The sequence below is a fragment of the Rana temporaria genome, chromosome 4 (genome assembly GCF_905171775.1).
Source record: "Rana temporaria chromosome 4, aRanTem1.1, whole genome shotgun sequence".
In the NCBI taxonomy this organism is placed as follows: Eukaryota; Metazoa; Chordata; class Amphibia; order Anura; family Ranidae; genus Rana; species Rana temporaria.
The window spans coordinates 345,133,199-345,155,491 of NC_053492.1; positions in this window are offsets into that span (position 1 = coordinate 345,133,199).

Here is a 22,293-nt window from a genome sequence, read left to right on the forward strand (position 1 = left end):
CGCGCAATATTCTGCAATACCCCCCGCGCAATACTCTGCAATACCCCCCGCGCAATACTCTGCAATACCCCCCGCGCAATACTCTGCAATACCCCCCCGCGCAATACTTTGCAATACCCCCCCGCGCAATACTCTGCAATACCCCCCCGCGCAATACTTTGCAATACCCCCCCGCGCAATACTTTGCAATACCCCCCCGCGCAATACTTTGCAATACCCCCCCGCGCAATACTCTGCAATACCCCCCCGCGCAATACTCTGAAATACCCCCGCGCAATACTCTGCAAAACCCCCTGCGCAATACTCTGCAATACCCCCCAACAATTTTCAGATATTGGCACTATAGCTTGTAGACTCTATAACTTTCACAAAGACCAAATAATATTCACCAAGTTGTACTTATTTTTACCAAAGATATGTAGCAGTATAAATTTTGGCCAAAATGTATGAAGAAAAATGACAAATTTGCTACATTTTATAACAGAAACAAAAAAGATTTTTTTTTTTTTTTTTACAGATTTTTCAGTCTTTTTTCTCTCATAGCGCAAAAATTAAAAAACCCAACAGTGATTCAATACCGCCAAAAGAAAGCTCCATTTGTGGGAAAAAAAGGACAAACATTTCATTTGGGTACAGTGTTGTATGACTGAGTAATTGTCATTCAAAATGTGAGAGCACCGAAAGCTGAAAATTGGTCTGGTTATTAAGGGGGTTTAAGTGCCCAGTGGTCAAGTGGTTAAAAACGTATCGGTCTGATAATGGATTTAAGGAGTTACTCACAGAAGCACGAACAATGGCACTGGAAATGGAAATTGAACCTGTGTTCCCTTCTACAGTGCAGAGAAAAAATAAGAGATTTTTTTCCTACGAGGGACAAGATGATCCCATCCAAGATCCCCAAAAACGGTTTAAGGTTGAGTGTTTCTACACTATCTTGGATGTTATAATCAAATCTGTTGAGGAGAGATTTGAACAGCTTAAAAAGGTCATATCAACTATTTTCAGTTTTTGTATGACATCAGTAAACTTAAAGCGGGGGTTCACCCTAAAATAAATTTTTTGCCTAATCTATCTCTAGCCTTAATAAAGGCTTGTAGCGTTGTCAATTTTTTTTTTGTGTACACTTACCTGTCTTCAGCCGCACTTCCGGGTCTTCCCTCCGTTTCCCCCGACGGGGAGCTCTGCATAGATGATTGACGTGCGCGTCATCGCCTTCCGAAAATATCCGATGGGGTCTCGGCGCTATACGGCGCCTGCCGTGTAGAGCTGACTGCGCAGGCGCCGTAAAGTGCCGAGTCCCACGCGGATATTTTCGGAAGGCGATGACGCGCACGTCACTCATCTATGCAGAGCTTAGGAACACCTACTCCCCGGGGGAGCGAGAACCCGGAAGCCGGGTGAAAACGACGGAAAAAGGTAAGTACAGACCAAAAAAAATAAAAATCCAGCATACTGTTGATGTCAGCAGTATGCTGGATAGAACAGTTTTTTTTTTTAAGGTGAACCCCCGCTTTAAAGACGTGAATAGGGAGCAACTCTTGAAGAGCTGTATGGAGTTACTAGAGGTCTTAACTGATGTAAAGACCAAGGATGAAGATATTGATGGAATGCAGCTGTGTGAAGAGCTAATTGTCTTGGCTCCTGTTGTATCAGCAAGCATAAAACCAATTGATGTTCTGGGCTACGCAGTCAAGAATGGTTTTGCTCCAAATGTAGCTATAGCACTTTGCATACTGTTGACACTCCCCATCACAGTGGCTTCGGGTGAAAGAAGCTTCTCAAAATTTTAAATCATTAAAAATTACCTGCGTTCTTCAATGTCACAAGAAAGGCTGGTGGGTCTTGCCACTCTGTCCATTGAGAATGCCATTGCTCAAGAGATTGACTTTGAAATATTGTTGAATTTTGCTAATGCTAAAGCAAGAAAAGTCAATTTTTTGTAGACCCAATAGCCTTAGTTGAAAGATGCTCGAACAGCACAAAGATTGGCACTTTCATTATTGTTATTAGGTGTACAATGTTATAAGATATAAGTTCTTATGCACTATAATTTAACTTATAATTTGCACTTTTTTACTTTAGTTTATTTTTACATTGTACCAAATTTATTGAGAGACGTTCGAGATATTGGAATTTTATAATATCTCTCCTGTCTCGTAGTGTTTATTTTATAATGGTATGTTTCTATAACGTTGTAATGTTATTTATCTATCTTATTTTTGTGAGTCTTGTTGCCAGTTGATACATGTGCAATGCTGCTATGTTATATATTGCAAGTGAGAAAATGTTTACAAATAAAATCTGCTATTTTATGGTTTATCGTTTTGAATTATTTGATAAAAAAAGCTGGTTTGGGGGCAAAACTGTAACATTTCCACAATTAGCTGGTCTAGCAAAATGTTGCATGCAAAATAGTAGCGGTCATTAAAAAGGTGGGATCTACTGTACATGGGCAGGGCAAAGGGGGTGGAGCCAAGGGGGGCGGCAAAATTAGTTTTCGCCTAGGGTGTCAAAAATCCTTGCACCAGCCATGCCTGTATAACAGTGGTGGCTGGAAGGCAAAGGCCCCGTACACACGACCAAACATGTATGCTGAAACTGGTCCGCGGGCCAGTTTCAGCATACATGTTCGGTCGTGTGTGGGCGCGAGCGGGCCGAATTCCAGCAAACATTTGCCCGCCGGGTCTTTTCCCAGCGGGCAAATATTCCTGGACGTGTTTTAAAACCGTCCGCTGGAATCCTGCCCGCTCGGACATGTACGGTCGTCAGTACAGACCTACCGTACATGTCCAGGCGCCCGCCGTCCCTCGCATGCGTCGAATGACTTCGACGCATGTGTGGAAGCATTTTAAAGGCGGGCCGCCCACGTCGCTGCGTCATTGTCGCATCGACGCGGCGACACCGCGGACACACCCCGCGTATTGTTTACGCGCGGACTTCTGTACGATGGTGTGTACAACCATCGTACAGAAGCCCTCTGGCAGACATGTACGGTGAAAACGGTCCGACGGCCCGCTTTCACCGTACATGTTTGTTCGTGTGTACCCGGCCAAACGGTTAAAATGACAATGAACTTAGTTTTTTCTAAAATCTATTCAAATATGTATTCTTAAAAGAGAAGTATGGGTGCTAAAATAAACAAACCTACATATCTCTATTCTGCAGCTTGTGGATGCTGCAGCTGCCTTATGTCCACTCTATGCCTGAGAACTGAGCGAAAACATGACCACAGATTGCTCAGTTCTTGGTCTGCTCGGAGCGGTGAGCAGTGACTGTCAGTGCTCATTGAAGCACTGGGCTGAAGAGGGGGTGGGAGCAGCTGCCCCTGTCTCTCAGCTGCTGAGAAGCAGAGCCAGTTGGCAATCAGGGCACTGGGTTGATCCTGACAGTATTATTGGAATCCTTACAGAGTCTAGAGCAGCTCTGCCACATTAGCTCGTAGTGAGCAATAGTCCGCTATCATTTGACTCTGGGTCACAGGAGAGCCAATGTAAATGCACTCCTGTGACCTGCAAGAGAAGTATGGCCAAAAGGAGCTTTGGACATACTTTTGCTTTAGGTCAAAAAAGTACCTTCTGTTGCTCCCTGCTCCTCCAAATTCCAAATGTCTTTTTGTTGTGGTCATGATCTGATTTCCCGTTAGAGAGTGGCCACATTCGAAGAATGCATACAACAGTGCACATAACTGCAACTAATGTCCACTGCTTGTTCCAAAACCTAACTCCAGTTTTAGTGAACTTTAAATGAACCAAGCTCATCCAACCAGACTATTTCTTTCACTAGAACATGCAGTGGCTGTTCACACTGTATAAACTGAATGCAGCATCAGCTACTGTACATACTGTATACAGTGCTGAACTTCCCATCACGCTTCTGGAATAAAATTGATTTAGGCTGCATGTTGCTCAGCCATTCACAGGAAGCTTTATATTTTCGGAAGAAGTAGAAGGCTTCCTCTGATTGGCTGAGGTGGAGACATTACAAAATGTCATCATGATCTCCACCTCAGCCAATCAGAGGAAGCTTTGTATTCATTCACAAAACACAAAGCCACCTGTCACTGGCTGAGCCGCACTCAGTCTCACTCAATTTTGTTCTGTGAGCGGGATGAGAATCAAGAGGGGATGGGAAGTTCAAGTCCCATGGTGGGAACACAGTTTAAACAGCACACACAGCAGCATATGTTACTATATGAAATAGTTAATTTTGACCAACATGTTTCAAACAAGCTAAACTCACTTAAAGTTCAATGCAATGTGAATCTGAATTGGAGTGACTTTTTCATTATAAGTCAGCTGTTCTAATGAGGATAATGGAGGGTCTGTCTCCCTTCAGAAGTGGTTTACCCTTTGGGAGCATTCCACCAAAAATGACATTTCTGTTGTAGAGGATGCATAAAATCTGATTTGTATCTTAGTGCAGACATCTAGGAAAATCAGTGAGGCAATCACACAAGCAAGAATTAACATTTTTGGGGCTGTCCTGTACACCAGTGGTGTACAGAATGCCTCCAGGTTGCCATATTGCATTACATTTTAAAGATTGCAGAAGGAAAGGTAATTTGTAATAACTATCATTAACAATATGGCGTATAGTGCAATTGTATATGCTATATATATTTTATTTGCTATTTTTTCCCCCAAAAAGTGGAGGCACCCTTTAAAATAGTTGCATCTGAGTCTGTCCAATGCTGGATAAATCAGTAGGACTGCTGTGGTCTTATTGACAGTACCTTTGAGTAATTTTAGGCAATAATATAGGCCAAACTCTACATAAAACATTACCAGGGGAGTTCATAAAGAGACCATAGACACTTTAGAATTCTGCCAGGGCACAGCTCTGAAAGGGTTGTGCTTGCACCCGATTGATGTACGTGTCAGAGACACGTACATGAATCTGTCTGTGTCTGCAATGAAGTCACTGAGAGACCATTTCCCCATCAGGTCCGCTTTACATTTGATTGACAACGTACGGCAGTAGGAGGATCCATAGCCGCTTTATAGTCCAATAGCAGCTTTCAAATCCACCAACTTCCATTGTCGGTCAACATTAAAGCAGACCTAATGGGGAACTAGTCTCCCCATCAAGCTCTGCGCACCCAGTGATAAGTCATTTTCCAAGTATGGCAATTGTCATATTTGGGTATTGACATCATGTGTATTTTTAAATTCAGCTTTTAGCTGGGAAATCTCCCAGCCAACAATTAAGTGGGACCAGGGATACAGCACTGTGCGTGAAGCTGTCAAGATACATGACAACTTCCCAGCACAGGCATTTGCTCTGAGTTACTGACATACAGCTGTACACTGGCTCAGAGTTGGTCTTAATTACTACCAGTTTCTTAATCTGTGACCTGATGGTAATTCTTTATGAATTACCAGGAACTGCGTGAATTTGCCACACCTGTCAGTAACATAACCAACACTGACACAAATGTTTATCTGTTTTAGTCGCAGGTAGTTCTTAAGAGAACAACTACCAGAAATTTGTCAATAGGGCTTTTTAGAATTCCCCTGTACATTTCTGTCAAAACAGTTCAACCAACCAGGAATGTTCATAAGCATAAACTGCTCCTTTGCAGGCTTGTTTATTGCTTTTTTGTGTTTTCTTCTCAATAATTATTTTTAAAGCCCAGGTTCACACTGAGCTGTGGGAATGAAGCTGTGCAAGGTCAGCTGAACTCACACAATTTCACTCACGCCTGTCAGTCCCGATTTTGGCCGTGATTACAGAGACATTTGTGCAGGTTTCTGTACAGATGTCAATGTAAATCGCAGGCCGAAATCGCAAAAAGTAGTACAGAAACTACTTTTTGAAATCGGTGCAGCGCCGCGGATGTGGCGTCGTGCCAATTAGGACGGTGCCATTGCCGGCAAATACCGCAGATTTGACATGTCAAATCGCACCAGTGTGTGCCAGGACTTTTTGGTGAAAACCATCTTCTTGGTGCTGATTTTTGTGTCATTGACAATACATCATTGTTCTTTAAATGTCAACTAAGGCCCCGTACAGACGACCGAACATGTCTGCTGAAACAGGTCCGCGGACCAGTTTCAGCAGACATGTTCGGTCGTCTGTACAGCCGAGCGGACAGGATTCCAGCGTACATTTGCCCGCCGGGCCTTTTTCCAGCGGGCAAATATTTCCAAACTTGTTTAGAAACAGCCCGCTGGAATCCTGTCCGTCGGACATGTTCGGTTGTCTGTACAGACCTACCGTACATGTCCGATCGGCCGCCATCCTTTGCATGCGTCGAATGACTTTGACGCATGCGTGGAAGCATTGAACTGGAAGGGCCGCGCACGTCGCCGCGTCATCGTCGCGGCGACGGCGCGGCCTCGTCGCCGCGTATCGAGTACGCGCGGATTTCTGTATGATCGTGTGTACAGCCATCATACAGAAATCCCCGGGCAGACATGTAAGCTGAAAACGGTCCGGCGGACCGTTTTCATCGTACATGTTTGCCCGTGTGTACAAGGCATAAGATAGACAGTTGTAAAGCAGTATATAAAAAGAAGAATCCCAAATGCATCAGGTGCATAAATGACAATTTGCAAATTTCAGCATCATTCCTAGTAGATATTTGAGAGAAATTGGCAACCAATTAAGCAATATTATTTTACAACCTGTGTTCTTTATTTGAAGCTAGCAAAGGGTGTCAATACCAGCACAGAAGTGTCTGACACTTTCATCAAGTAGAAGCTAAGTACAGTTTATAAAGAGTTTAATAGTGATTCGGAATTAAGGTTAAATTAAGGCTGGGATCATGGGCGACATGTAAAATGCATTATAAACCTTCCTAAGCAAAAGAAATTTCCAGTTCAACTTACCGACCAGTCTGCAACCAACCAAATTATCCTGTCTAACAGTATGCGTTAAAAACAGGGGCTGCGGAGGCCGTTCAAGGCACCCCAGTATTTTCTGCAGTCCTAATTTCAAATTTTGAGAGCCTCCTCCATGGGAGCACATGCATTATAATGGATAGGCAGAGGGCAGGTGAGCCTGGAGGGAACCCTCCTTAAATGCACATTGGTGCACTGGACATCCAGCACATAGAAAAATAATGGCAGCAAAGGTGTCTAGTGCGTCCCCCTCACCAGTATTTCAACAGTACAAACAAATGGCCACTGTCCTCACCTATAACTGGTCTTTGCAGCAAAAAGCACATGGAAAGTCAACGCATGCAAAACAAAACCAAAGAAAATCCCAGCTCAACTTACCGACCAGTCTGCAACCAACTGAATTATTCTGTCTAACAGTATGTGTTAAATACAGGGGTTTAGTTTGCACAAATTTGCAAATACATGCGTATGCTGCAGAGCCCCTTTAAGGCACACCAGTATTTTCTGCAGTCTTAACTCAAAATTTTAGGAGCCTCCACTGTGGAAGCACATGCATTATAATGGATAGGCAGAGGGCAGGTGAGCCTGGAGGAATCCTACTCCTCCTTAAAGGCACACTGGACACCCAGTACAAAGCACAATAGCAGCAAAGGTGTCCAGTGTGTTTCCTCAACAGGATTTTTAACGCATACTGTTAGACAAGATAATTTGGTTAGTTGCAGACTGGTCAGTAAGTTGAGCTGGCAATTTCTTTGGCTTTGTTTTGCATGAGTTGCTCTTCCATGTGCTCCTTGATGCAAAGGCCAGTTATTGGTAAGGGTAGTGGCCATTTGTTTGTACTATTATAAAACTTCCTTTCTACACCTCGGGGGTTATTTGCTAAAAGTAAATCCACTTTGCACTACAAGTGCAAACTACAAGTGCACTGGCAATTGCACGGAAAGTGCACTTGGAAGTTCAGTCGCTGTAGATCCGAGGGGGACATGCAAGGAAAAAAAAAAAAAAACAGCATTTTAGCTTGCACATGATTGGATAAAAAAATCAGCAGAGCTTCCCCTCATTTCAGATCTACCCCTCAGATTTACAGCGACTGCACTTCCACTGCAATTTCAAGTGCACTTTGCACTTGTAGTTTGCACTTGTAGTGCAAAGTGGGTTTTCCTTTCGTAAATAACCCCCCTTGTGTATTTCAACTTCATAATATGTGCGTTCGCCCTGCAGTTTTATGGTGTCATTTGGTGCTCTATAAATCTTCACATTTCTTTGTCAACAACATTTTTGTGTTCAAACATGAGGAAGGCGGCATGGCACCACACAGGTTAATGCATGACCTCTGTGTGTAATGTAAAAACTGATATTTAGTCTTCTTTCACACTAAAGAGTTTTTGAAGCGATTTTGTGAAAAAATAGTGCCTGAAAAGCTCAAGAAAAATGCTTCCCTTTAAATTCTAAGGCCTTGTACACACGACCGAACATGTCCGCTGAAACTGGTCCGTCGGACCAGTTTCCGCGGACATGTCCGACCATGTGTAGGGCCTACCGGACAGTTTTTAGGCCTAGTGGACAGGTTTCCAGCGGACAAAAGTTTCTTAGCATGCTAAGAAACTTGTCCGCTGGAAGCCTGTCCGTCGGACATGTCCGATGGTCAGTACGACTCATCGGACATGTCCGCTGGCCCGAAATCCCGTGCATGCGTCGAAGTGATTCGACGCATGCGTGGAAGCATTGAACTTCCGGGTTTGCGCAAGTCGCCGCCATGTCACCGCGTATTCTGTCCGCGGGGAATTTGGTCTGATGGTGTGTACACACATCAGACCAAAATCACCCAGCAGACATGTCCGATGAAAACGGTCTGGTCGTGTGTACGAGTATGTCCAATATGTTCACACTGGGGCAGTGTAAAAAAAATCAAGCTTGCCACATTTTTGGAGCATGTTTGGTGAATAAAATAAAAAAAAAACACACCAAAAATGCTCCTCTCCATTGAAATTAATGGGAACTGCCTCAAACACACCTAATGCCCCGTACACACGATCACTTTTTATCATAAAAGAAAATGAAATTTTTCATCATGAAAAAAAACAAAGTTTTTCCAGCTTCATCATAAAAAACGACGTTGCCCACACACCATCGTTTTTGAAAAATGATGAACAAAGCGTGGTGACGTACAACACGTACGACGGCACTCTAAAGGGGAAGTTCTATTCGCCTTTGGGCTGCTTTTTTGTCTGTTACAGCGTGATGAATGTGCTTACTCCATTATGAATGGTAGTTTTACCTGAACGAGCGCTCCCGTCTTATAACTTGCTTCTGGGCATGCGCGGGTTTAAAACGTCGTTTTAACCCACACACGATCATTTTTTACAACACAAAAAACAACATTTTCAAAAATGACATAAAAAATTGAAGCATGTTCGAATTTTTTTTTTTTGTCGTTTTTCAGAAGACGGGAAACAATGTGAAGCCCACACACCATCATTTTAAATGACGTTTTATTTCATGCCGAAAAATGACCGTGTGTACGCGGCATAAGAAATTCCTCTAAAATGCACACGCTAAGTTTATTTGGTGCAGTTTTTCAATCACATGTCATTTAAAAAACCTACTGCAAAGGCATCAAAAGTGCAGAAACATTTTTCTATTAAGACCCCTTTCACACTGGGGCGTTTTTTATGGCGTTTTCAGGTGCTTTGACGTTAAAAAAAAGCATGTAAAACACCTGAAAGAAGTCTCATCTGCAATCCCAATGTGAAAGCCTGAGTGCTTTCAGAGCCCGAAAACCGCTGGTAAAGTGCCACTAAGATAACTTTCACACTGGGGCGTTTTTCCAGGCGCTTTGGCGTTAAAAAAAGCTCCCTCAATGGGAAGGGGGCTTTAGGAGCAGTGTATTCAATGCTCCTAAAGCGCTGCAAAGAAGCTGCTTGCAGGACTTTTTTTTGATGCCCTGCCAGCGCAGCGTCTCAGTGTGAAAGCACTCTGGCTTTCACATTGCGATTGCAGATGCAGCTTCTTTCAGGCACTTTACAGGTGCTTTTTTTAACGCTAAAGCGCCTGAAAAAAGCCCCAGTGTGAAAGGGGTCTTACACATAGGCTTTTTACAGGCAGTTTTAATGTGAGCCAGTGTGAAAGCTCATACTGATCTGACACACAAGTTGTGCAAATTCCGATCTGACATTGCCCTGCGATTTTGGGCCGACTTCCATGCGACTTTAATGAACAAGATCCAATTTTGATCTGACTTTGAGATATTTTTGACTTTGACAAATCCAAACAATTACTTTGATTCTGGTATGGATGGTCCCCCCAGACCATACCTAAGGGTTTGGTATGGATTTTAAGGGGAACCCCAGCCCCAAAAAATCCATACTAGACCCTTATCCAAGCATGCAGCCAGGTCAGAAAAGGGGGATACAAGGGCCTCTTCACCACAACCCTGGGCTGTGGTTGTGGGGGTCTACAGGACAGGGCTTTTTTTGAAATCTGGAAGTCCCCTTTAACAAGTGGGCCCCCCAATCCCAGCCCCCATGTGCATAGGCATGGGTTACCCCTACCAATTTACCCCCCAAAAAAACTGTGTAGTGTAATAAAAACATGAGACAGTTTTTGACAAGTCCTTTATTAAAAATGTATAATGTCCCTCAAAGTAGATCCAACGTTAATCATGATGTCTTCCTTCTCCGCCACCGCCCCCCCCCTGTTCTGGCAGCTCCCATATCTGGCAATTCTTATAAAGCTATGGGGCGTGATCATTTCGTCACAAGGGGGCAGAGTCTCCGAGTTACATCATATATTGTGTCATTAATATTGATCAGTAGGGCTATTGGAGGAACTAGTCTTATTTTCACAAAAGCGTTTATTCTTTTTTTTGTATCCTTGCCCTACTGACTCCACCTGTAATCCACTATTTACTGTGTATTTATTATTCATATGTTGGACTGACAGAAATAAATAGAGAACTCCACGCTATGGTAATATAAAATATATTAAAGAACCTGCTCCCCTAAAGTGGTGTGAAAACAACTTTAGCAATGTGGGGGGTGTATAATAATAAGGGGGCACTAATAGTAGGTGATAGATAAATTCCAAATTCTAGCTTGAAACAATATATTAACTATAAGGTCAACAATACCACAGTGATTTAAAGTGCAAGTGCTTATATAATAACAACATAAAAAAATAGGTGCAAACAGGTCTAAAAAATGCAGCAATGGTCACTACAGTAAATTATAAGCATTGGTAAGTCCATGCATCGAATGGTTGACTTGAGAGTAGACACCATCACCATGGAACAGATATCAAACTGGCGAAACCCGGTGAGAGATAGAGGCAAGTGCCTACTTACCAGACCACCATGACCCTTTGTTTTAAAAAAAGGATCAGGTGGAGCTTTAGTACAGTTGGTGGCCTAAGGTCTGTACTGGTACCTGGATGGGACTGGCCAGGAATGGACTCCCACAAAATAAATTACCATGGATAAAATTAAGAAAAATGGGCCATAGTGAAGTTCTGCGATTTATTGTAAAACAGATTAAAAACAAAAGCCAAATGGCCACTCACTTACTTACTTACTTACTTACAAGATCCCGGCACTTGCACAAGTAACCTGCCATTTGGCTTTTGTTTTTAATCTGTATAAGCAGAGGCACCTAATTTTACCACAAAAAAAACTGGGAAAACGTATTGACTCAAGTATAAGCCTAGGGTGTCCATCTGCATGCCTCACTGTGCCCATGACTAGACTGATGTTTAACATGGGAGTCTATGGAAGGGGTGCCCAGCTTTGAAAAATCAGTGCTCCCCAGCCGTAGGTCCCCTAGACAACAAACGTTACACACTTGTAGAGGAGAAAGGGGGCTACATGTGTGCCAAGTTCTGGGTCCAGGGGACCTACAACTGGCCAATACCGGGTCCCCAAAGTCCGAGAGATCAGGTGCAAAAAGGTGACTCAAGTATAAGCCGAGGGGGGCATTTTCAGCACAAAAAACTCAGCTTATACTCAAGTATAAACAGTAGTTAAATTTGACAACATACCCCAATACATCTGATGTCAATGTTCATACTGGCATTTTCTTCTTTTCTGTAGGTCCTGACATTACAACCAGAATACTTATGTTATGCCTTCAGGCAGGAATCTTAGCAAAACAGTCAAAATACACAATTTCAGCACACTTTTGAGAACTGAACCAGACGGGTAAGGTAAAACTCTGGACCTTACCCTTAATCCGGCCATAAAGTAGTATATTTTGAAATGAACCATAGTACATTTATATGAATTTTTTTATCAGTAAATCAGTAAATTCATAGTTAGTTAGGTTAAAAAAAGACACAAGTCTATCAAGTTCAACCATAAGAAATAAAATAATAATAATATCGTACAATCACATATACCCAATTCTATACCCACAGTTGATCCAGAGGAAGGCAAAAAAAAAAACAGCAAAGCATGATCCAATTTGCTACAGCAGGGGAAAAAATTCCTTGCTGATCCCCCATGAGGCAATCGGATTTTCCCTGGATCAACTTTACCTATAAATGTTAATAATCAGTTATATTATGTACATTTAGGAAAGTATCCAGGCCTTTCTTAAAGCACTTTACTGAGTTGGCCAGAACCACCTCTGCAGGGAGTCTATTCCACATTTTCACAGCTCTTAGGCCAGGTTCACACCTATGCGAATTGAGTGCGGCTTAAACCGCATCTAATTCGCAGGACATTTCAAAATACATTGTTTTCAATGAGGCTGGTTCACATATGTGCGATGCATCCGCACTGCGCATTGCCTCCAAACCGCGTGCGGTTTTTATGTCTTGCGGTGCGGCTCAGGTGCGAATTCAGTCCCATTATCTTCTATGGGTACGCAGCTGAATTCGCAGATGTGTTCATTTCTCTTCAGTATTTGTCTCATTCAGTTCAATACACTTCCCCCCTCCCCCTCCCCTCTCCCAGGTCTCCAAATTCGCACCTGATCTGCAGCTAAAACGCAGTTGATCTGCAGAACACCTTATAGAGAATTTCGCAAAGACAACGGAGCTCCAAAACGCAACGCACTAGTGTGATTCAGGCCTTACTGTGAAGAAACCTTTCCGTATTTGGAGATGAAATCTCTTTTCCTCTAGACTTAAAGAGTGCCCCCTTGTCTTCAGTGTTGACCGTAAAGTGAATAACACAACACCAAGTTCACTATATGGACCGCTTATATATTTGGACACGTTGATTATATCCCCCCTTATTCTCCTCTTCTCAAGAGTGAATAAATTCAGTTCCTCTAATCTTTCCTCATAGCTGAGCTCCTCCATGCCTCTTATCAGTTTGGTTGCCCTTCTCTAATCTTTCCTCATAGCTGAGCTCCTCCATGTCTCTTATCAGTTTGGTTGCCCTTCTCTGCACTTTCTCCAGTTCCCCAATATCCTTCTTGAGAACTGGAGCCCAAAACTGAACTGCATATTCCAGATGAGGTCTTACTAATGATTTGTACAGGGGCAAAATTATATCTCTCTGGAGTCCATACCTCTCTTAATACAATAAATGACTTTGCTTGCTTTGGAAACTGCAGCTTGGCATTGCATGCCATTATTGAGCTTATGATCTACCAAAACCCCCAGATCCTTCTCCACTACGGATCCCTCCAGTTGTACTCCCCCTAGCATGTATGATGCATGCATATTCTTAGCCCCCAAGTGCATAACTTTACATTTATCAACATTAAACCTCATCTGCCACTTAGTCGCCCAATTAGACAGAGCATTGAGGTTGTCTTGTAAATTGGAGACATCCTGTAAAGACGTTATTCCACTGCATAGCTTGGTGTCATCTGCAAAGACAGAAACGTTACTTTTAAACTCAGACCCAATATCATTTATAAATATATTAAAAAGTAAGGGTCCTAACACTGAACCTTGGGGTACACCACTGATAACCTTAGACCATTCAGAGTAAGAATCATTAACCACAACTCTCTGAATTCTATCTTTTAGACAGTTTTCTATCTATTTACAAACTGACATTTCCAATCCTGTAGACTTTACCTTACACATGAGCCGTGTGTGGGGAACTGTATCAAACGATTTTGCAAAATCCAGGTATAACATGTCCACTGCCACATCTGTCTTTCATGATTCCATGCTGTCTGTTGCTTAAATAGTTTTTTTCCAGCAAGATCTCCTCTATGTGGTCTTTTATTAATCTCTCCAGTATCTTCCCAGCTATAGAAGTTAAACTAACAGGTCTATAGTTACTGTAATTGGTAAAGACTTTGTTCCCTTTTTAAATATGGGCACTACATTGGCCCTGCACCAATCCAGTGGTACTATTCCTGTCATTATTGAGTCCCTAAAAATTTGATACAGTGGCTTTGAAATGACAGAGCACAATTCTTTTAGGCCCCTTTCAGACTGGGGCGGGAGCCGCGGTGGCAGTATAGCGCCGCTAAAAATAGCGGCGCTATACCGTCGGATTTCCCGCGGAATTCTCCTGCTAGCAGGGCGGTATTAACCCCTGCTAGTGGCCGATAAAGGGTTAATACCGCCCGCAATGCGCCTCTGCAGAGGCGCATTGCGGGCAGGTTTTGCCACAGTTGCCATTGTTTTAAATGGGAAGGAGCGGTATACACGCTGCTCCTCTCACCGCTCCAAAGATGCTGCTGACAGGAGATTTTTTTGTCTCCTGCCAGCGCATCGCCTCAGTGTGAAAGCCCTCGGGCTTTTACATTGAGTATGCAGTGCAGGAGTTTTGCAGGCGGTATAGCAGCGCTATTTTTAGCGCTGTACCGCCTGAAAAACTCTGCAGTGTGAAAGGGGTGTTAGGATCCGTGGGTGGATGCCATCAGGCCCAGGTGCTTTATCCACCTTTATTCTGTCTAAATATTTCTGGACCATATCACTTTTGAGCCATTGTGTATCATTTAGGGCTTTGTCACTACCACCCCTATTATGGACATGAGCTCCTCCATGCTCCTTTGTATACACAGAGCTGAAGAAAGTATTTAACCACTTGACCACCAGGCACGAAAACCCACTTAATAACCAGACCAATTTTCAGCTTTCGGTGCTCTCACATTTTGAATGACAATAACTCAGTCATACAACACTGTAACCAAGTTAAATTTTTGTCCTTTTTTTTCCCACAAATAGAGCTTTCTTTTGGTGGTATTTGATCACCTCTGCGGTTTTTAATTTTTCCACTATAAATGAAAAAAAGAAAGAAAATTTTGTAAAAAAATGAATTTTTCTTCATTTCTATTATAAAATTTTGCAAAAAATAAAATTTTCTTCAAAAATTTGGCCTAAAATGTATACTGCTACAAATTGATCAATTTGATCACACCTGATGTACTGACAGCCTCTCTCTTTTCTTGAGACCCTAACATGCCAGAAAAGTACAAATACCCCCCAAATGACCCCTTTTTGGAAAGAAGACTTTCCAAGGTATTTAGAAAGAGGCATGGTGAGTTTTTTGAAGTTGTCATTTTTTCCCACAATTCTTTGCAAAATCAAGATTTTTTTTCACAAAATGTTCATATTAGCAGGTTATTTCTCACACACAGCATATGCATACCACAAATTACACCCCAAAACACATTCTGCTATTCCTCCCGAGTATGGCGATACCAAATGTGTGAGACTTTTACATAGCGTGGCCACATACAGAGGCCCAACATGCAGGGAGCACCATCAGGCGTTCTGGAACACCCAGACCAATTCTGACATTCCTCTCCTACATGAAAAATCATCATTTATTTGCTAGAAAATTACATAGAACCCCAAAACATTATATATGCTTTTTTAGCAAAGACCCTAGAGAATACAATGGCGGTCGTTGCAAATTTTTCTAATGCGTTTTTTTGGGAAATAAAACGGTTTTGTGCTTTAAAAAAAAAAACACATTAAAGTTAGCCCAATGTTTTTGCATATTATGAAAGATGAAGTTACGCCAAGTCAATAGATACCCAACATGTCACCCTTCAAAATTGCACACGCTTGTGGAATGGCGCCAAAACTTCGCTACTTAGAAATCCCCATAGGTGACGCTTTAAATATTTTTACTGGTTACATCTTTTTAGTTGGAGAAGAAATGTTTTGATCACTTTTATTCCTATTACAAGGAATGTAAACATCCCTTGTAATAGGAATATAGCATGACAGGTCCTCTTTACAGTGAGATATGGGGTCAATAAGATCCCACATCTCACCTCTAGGCTGGGAAGCCTGGAAAAAACAAAAAAACTATCCTGGCTTTGATCGTAGCGGTGAGTCGGAAGAAGCACCGGAGGGAGAAGGGAGGGGGGATGTCCCCTTTCACCTCCCGTAAGAACAATCAAGAGGCGGAACAGCCGACATGATTATTCTTATGGTGTAGAGAATCGCCGACTGAAAAAGAGGATATCTGAATGATGCCTGTAGCTGCAGGCATCATTCAGATATCCCTGCACAAAGTCAAGGACGTCATATGATGGCCGGCGGGCAGGAAGTGGTTAAAACGCATTTTTTTTTCTGGGTATTGCAGAGTATTGTGCGGGGGTATTGCAGAGTATTGGTGCGGGGGGTATTGCAGAGTATTGGTGCGGGGGAACTGCAGAGTATTGGTGCGGGGGTACTGCAGAGTATTGGTGCGGGGGTACTGCAGAGTATTGTGCGGGGGGTATTGCAGAGTATTGGTGCGGGGGGTATTGCAGAGTATTGGTGCGGGGGTACTGCAGAGTATTGGTGCGGGGGTACTGCAGAGTATTGGTGCGGGGGTATTGCAGAGTATTGGTGCAGGGGGTATTGCAGAGTATTAGCGCAGGGGGTATTGCAGAGTATTAGCGCAGGGGGTATTGCAGAGTATTAGCGCAGGGGGTATTGCAGGGGGTATTGCAGAGGGTATTGCAGGGGGTATTGCAGAGTATTGAAGGGGGTATTGCACAGTATTGCAGGGGGTATTGCACAGTATTGGGACGGGGGTTGCAGGGATGGCTGAGCAGGGATGGATGGATCTGTGACTACAATAGCCATCCACAGCGCTGCTGACACCCGCGCTCCCCCCTCTCACACTGTACCGATCGGTACAGAGAGAGGAGGGAGGAACCGGCATCATCAAATGACGCCGGTTTGTTTACAGTAGGTGTTTGTGATATTGTGTTTTTAGCACGACAGCATCGCGCTGATTCTCAGCGACATTGTGCCCAGATCTCGCCGACATCTCGCACTCACTGGAATAGTGACAGCACATCCCAGCAAGCGCGTCATAGAAGCGACGGGAGATCCGACTTGGATTCCCGCCAATTCTACACGTGTGCGGCATTTGTTATGAATCCTGAGGGGGAAGTCCCCGCCGGATTTTAAATAAAAATCCGGCATGGGTTCCCCCCTCAGAAGCATACCGGGCCCTTAGGTCTGTTATGGGTTCTAAGGAGAGCCCCCTACGCCGAAAAAAACGGCGTAGGAGGTCCTCCTACAATCCATACCAGACCCGTATCCAAAGCACGCTACCCGGCCGGCCAGGAAGGGAGTGGGGACGAGCGAGCGCCCCCCCCCCCCTCCTGAGCCGTACCAGGCTGCATGCCCTCAACATGGGGGGGTTGGGTGCTCTGGGGCAGGGGGGCGCACTGCGGCCCCCCCACCTCAGAGCACCCTGTCCCCATGTTGATGAGGACAGGGCCCCTTCCCGACAACCCTGGCCGTTGGTTGTCGGGGTATGCGGGCGGGAGGCTTATCGGAATCTGGGAGCCCCCTTTAATAAGGGGGCCCCCAGATACCGGCCCCCCACCCTAAGTGAATGGATATGGGGTACATCGTGCCCCTAACCATTCACCTGTAGGAAAAATGTCAAAGTTAATAAACACACCACACAAGGGTTTTTAAAATAATTTATTTTTCTGCTCCGGAGGCTCCCCCTGTCTTCTTTATTAGCTCTTTTACCAGGGGGAGCTTCTTCTTTGACGTCTTTGGGTTGGTGGGGGCCGCCGTCTGGTTGTCTTCCACCGCCGGGGGGGGGTCCCTTTTAAAAAAGCCCCCACCCCCCGGCGGGTTTCCTCCGGCGTCTTCGGCGGGGGGGCTTCTTCTTCCGCTATGCCGACGGGTCTTCTCCGCTATCCGGGGGGGTCTTCTCAACTCTCCGGGGGTCTCCTTCTATGTTCGCCGCTCTCCGCTGTTGACTCGGCGCACCCCGGTTCTTCCTCTCGCTGTCCGGTGCCTTCTTCTTCCGTGCTGTATGTCTTCTTCTCCTTACAACCCATAACAGACCTAAGGGCCCGGTATGCTCCTGAGGGGGGAACCCATGCCGGATTTTTATTTAAAATCCGGCGGGGACTTCCCCCTCAGGATTCATAACAAACGCCGCACACATGTAGAATTGGCAGGAATCCAAGTCGGATCTCCCGTCGCTTCTATGACGGCTTTGTCTCTATCGTGGCAAGCCAGCTCGGCGCTGGCTCCCGCGATGGGGCTCGTAGGTGCTCAATCTCGCCGAGAAAGGGAGCGAGATTGACACAATATCGCGTGCACCTACTGTACATGTGATCGCTCCGTCATTTAACAGAGCGATCACGTGGTAAACGGCCGCTATCAGCGGCAATTTACCACGATCCGTGATGCGCCGTGTCGTCCTCCCAAAGTATATCGTCTATAAGGCGGTGATTAAGTGGTTAATAAATTAGCCTTCTCTTTGTCCCCAGTCACCCACTCTAGATTATTTTGTAAAGGGCCTACATGCTCAGACTTTTTCCATCTCTTATTTCTTCCCATTATTTGGGCATTATGCTAAAACTTGTAGAAAGGCTGGCCGCAGGCCTGTATTTTTGGGAGGAGTCAGGGGCTTTATAGCCCGCCTCCTCCTCTTCTCCAGTGTCGGCTGGGTTTTTGGTTCTAGGACGCGTCACTTCCGGTCGCGGACGTGTAGGTAGTGACTCCCGGTGCATCTCGGCACCTCGTGGTGGAGGGGCTCAGGTAGGGATGCACGGTCCGGGGGGGGGGATCGGAGGCACACGACAGGTGCTACGACCATACGGGGGGATTGGTACTGGTCGGCATGGCGGCGCATGCCCGGGCGATATATATGTGTGGGGGATGAGGTACCTTCCGGGCGTCATAGGTCAGGTGAAGCCTGGGGGGGGGGGCCGGTGCAGCATCGACAGGGGCGATCATGGCGAGGGAGGTATGGCTAGTATTATGTTGGGGCTGGGAAAAAATTGTCATGTCAATGGTCGTTTTGCTTTGCATGGGGAGGCATGGATATTTTGTCGTTTGGGGGACATTACAGGTTTCATTTATTTGGCTGTTGTTTTTTTTTCCCCAGGTCTTGCGGCAGTACGGCCGTTAGTGTAACTAGCCTCACATTTTCACTGAAACGTCAGGTGTGTGCTGTGCTTGCATGTTACCTGAGGAGGGGGGGGGGGGGTTATGCTGAGGTATGTTGGTTACTACATGTTATTTCTGTCATTTTATTTTGCAGGTGTTGCTGCAGTACGCTTGTTATTATAACAAGCCTCGCATTTGGCCTGAAACGTCAGGTGTGTGCAGTTTTGCATGTTACCTGAGGAGGAGGGGGGGGGGGGGGTTCTGCTGAGCTATGTTGGTTACTGCATGTTATTTCTGTCATTTTATTTTTCAGGTGTTGCTTCAGCACGGTTGTTATTGTAACAAGCCTCACATTTTCCCTGCAACGTCAGGTGTGTGCAGTTCTTGCATGTTACCTGAGGAGGGGGGGGGGGGGTTACGCTGAGGTTCATGGGTTATGGCATGTTATTTCTGTCATTTTATTTTTCAGGTGTTGTTTCAGTACGGTTGTTGTTGCATCGAGCCTCGCTTTTTTCCCTGTAACGACATGTTTGGACGGGTTGATATGGGGGAGGGCGAGCCTTGTCTCAGGGGTTCGGGGGGGGGGTCGTGCTGGCTGGTACTGGGGGTTTTAAGTTCGGTTTCTCTGTCCTCATTCAGTGTTATAGGTGGGCGTGATCTGTGTCATTCGGCTCTTTATCGCAGAGCGGCAGGTGCGTTTTTCATGTTTCTTTCACGGGTAGCATAGGCTATGCGCAGGATCAAGGGCGTTAGGTCTTGCGGGCCAGAATCTTATTGTACGTGTCATAGAGGTTCTCGGCCGACATTCATCATACGTTGCACTTCACGTCTTAACTACTTGCCGACCGCCCACCGCCGTTATACGTCATCACTTTAGAGATGAATATCTCGGTAACGGTAGCAGCTGCTGCCACAATCGAGATATTCATCTCTTCTGTGGGCGGCCGTGTTAACGATAATGGCGGTCTCTGCGGCGAATCCGCCGCGAGATCGCCGTTATCGGTGGCGAGAGAGGGGCCCCCCCCCCTCCCGCCGCTGTTCCGCGCCCTCCGCCGCTTACCGGAGCCGTCGGTAGCGGCGGAGGAGATCGCGACCATCCGGCAGCTGAGCGGGGACGAGACTGAAGGAAAAATCTCCTTCGCCCGTCCCCATAGCTCCGCTGGGCGGAAGTGACGTCAAAACGTCAGTCCCGCCCAGCGTCTTAAAGAAACATTTTTTTTTTTGTCATTTGAAAAAATGACATTTCCAAATTTTTTATTTTTTTTTTGCATTTAAGCCTAAATATGAGATCTGAGGTCTTTTTGACCCCAGATCCCATATTTAAGAGGACCTGTCATGCTTTTTTCTATTACAAGGGATGTTTACATTCCTTGTAATAGGAATAAAAGTGATAATTATTTTTTTTTTTTTTTTCAGTGTTAAAAATTGTAAAATAAATAAAAATAAATGCGAAAAGCAAAAAAAAATTTTTTTAAAGCGCCCCGTCCCGACGAGCTCGCGCGTAGAAGCGAACGTATACGCGAGTAGCGCCGACATATGAAAACGGTATTCAAATCACACAAGTGAGGTATCGCCGCGATTGTTAGAGCGAGAGCATTAATTTTAGCCCTAGGCCTACTCTGTAACTCAAAAAATGCAACCTGTAGAATTTTTTAAACGTCGCCTATCAAGATTTTTAAGGGTAAAAGTTTGACGCCATGCCACGAGCGGGCGAAATTTTTAAGCGTGACATGTTGGGTATCATTTTACTCGGCGTAACATTATCTTTCACAATATATAAAAAAATTGGGCCAAATTTATTGTTGTCTTATTTTTTCATTTAAAAAAGTGAATTTTTTCCAAAAAAAGTGCGCTTGTAAGACCGCTGCGCAAATACGGTGTGACAAAAAGTATTGCAATGACTTCCATTTTATTCTCTAGGGTGTTAGAAAAAAAAAAATATATAATGTTTGGGGGTTTTAAGTAATTTTCTAGCAAAAAAAAATGGTTTTGTCTCGTAAACACCGACTCTGAAAAACAGGCCCGGGGCTAAAGTGGTTAAGGTTCGTACACACGGTCGGACATCCAACAAAATTTCCCTTGGATTTTTGTCTTAATTGATTTGTCCGATCACACCCATAGCATACGTAGTGACGTTTCAACGTACTGCCGAGAGATTAAAAGAGGAAGTTCAATTCTCGGACGTCACCCGTTGCGTTCCTTCAGCTACTATATAGTTAGTTGACGCTTCGTGTGAGTGCTTTCCCGATTTCCAGTTTCGTGCTTTTTTGCTCGTTCCTTTGCGTGCGTTCGCTCGATTCGGAAATGTTGCGTAATCCTGCGAGAGAGCGTGCTGTTTATGGTATTGGAGTTCTGGCTATTGCTCAAGCCCGGACCAGGAAGAGGAGGACTGTTTGGACCAAAAATTGGTTGCTTCATCGGGAACAATTTTCCCATATGTCATTGCTCAGGGAGCTGCAAGAAAACAATCCTAATGATTTTAGGAACTATCTTCGGATGTCAGATGCCTGCTTCCAGCGTCTTCTAAACTTGCTGTCCCCATATATTAGTAAGAAGGACACCTGTATGAGGCCTGCTATTCCTGCAGAGCAACGGCTCATAGCCACTTTGCGTTATTTGGCCACAGGAAGAAGCCTCCAGGACATCAAGTTCACCACTGGAATCTCTCCCCAGGCTCTGGGACACATAATTCCGGACACTTGCTGTGCCATTATCCAAGTCCTGCAGAAGGACTATATTCGGGTAAGTTATTTTCTTTGATATCACATTTGATCCACTTCATGATTTTTAAGTTATCACATTTGATCCACTTCATGATTTTTAAGTAACATTCTTGTTAATGTGTGAATTTTTTTTTCATTTTGTGGCATGCTGACTAATTTTCCTTGCCCTAAATAGATATTTCCCTTCACTTACCCTGGGACCCCAATTTGTTATTGGCCTTCCCTTAACAACCCTTATAAACTAGGTCTCCTTTTAATTTTTTGCCTTAAATGCCTGCAGAGTGGAAGAGTTAATTTTTTGGGGTGCACAAACTGTTTATTAACCTTCTTCTTCCCTATTAACCTTCTTCTTCCCCAAATACTTAATCACCTGATCCATTTTTTTGGGGACTTTAACTAAACATATATGCATTATACCCCTTTTCTGGTTGTCATATTCCTAATATTTCTTTATC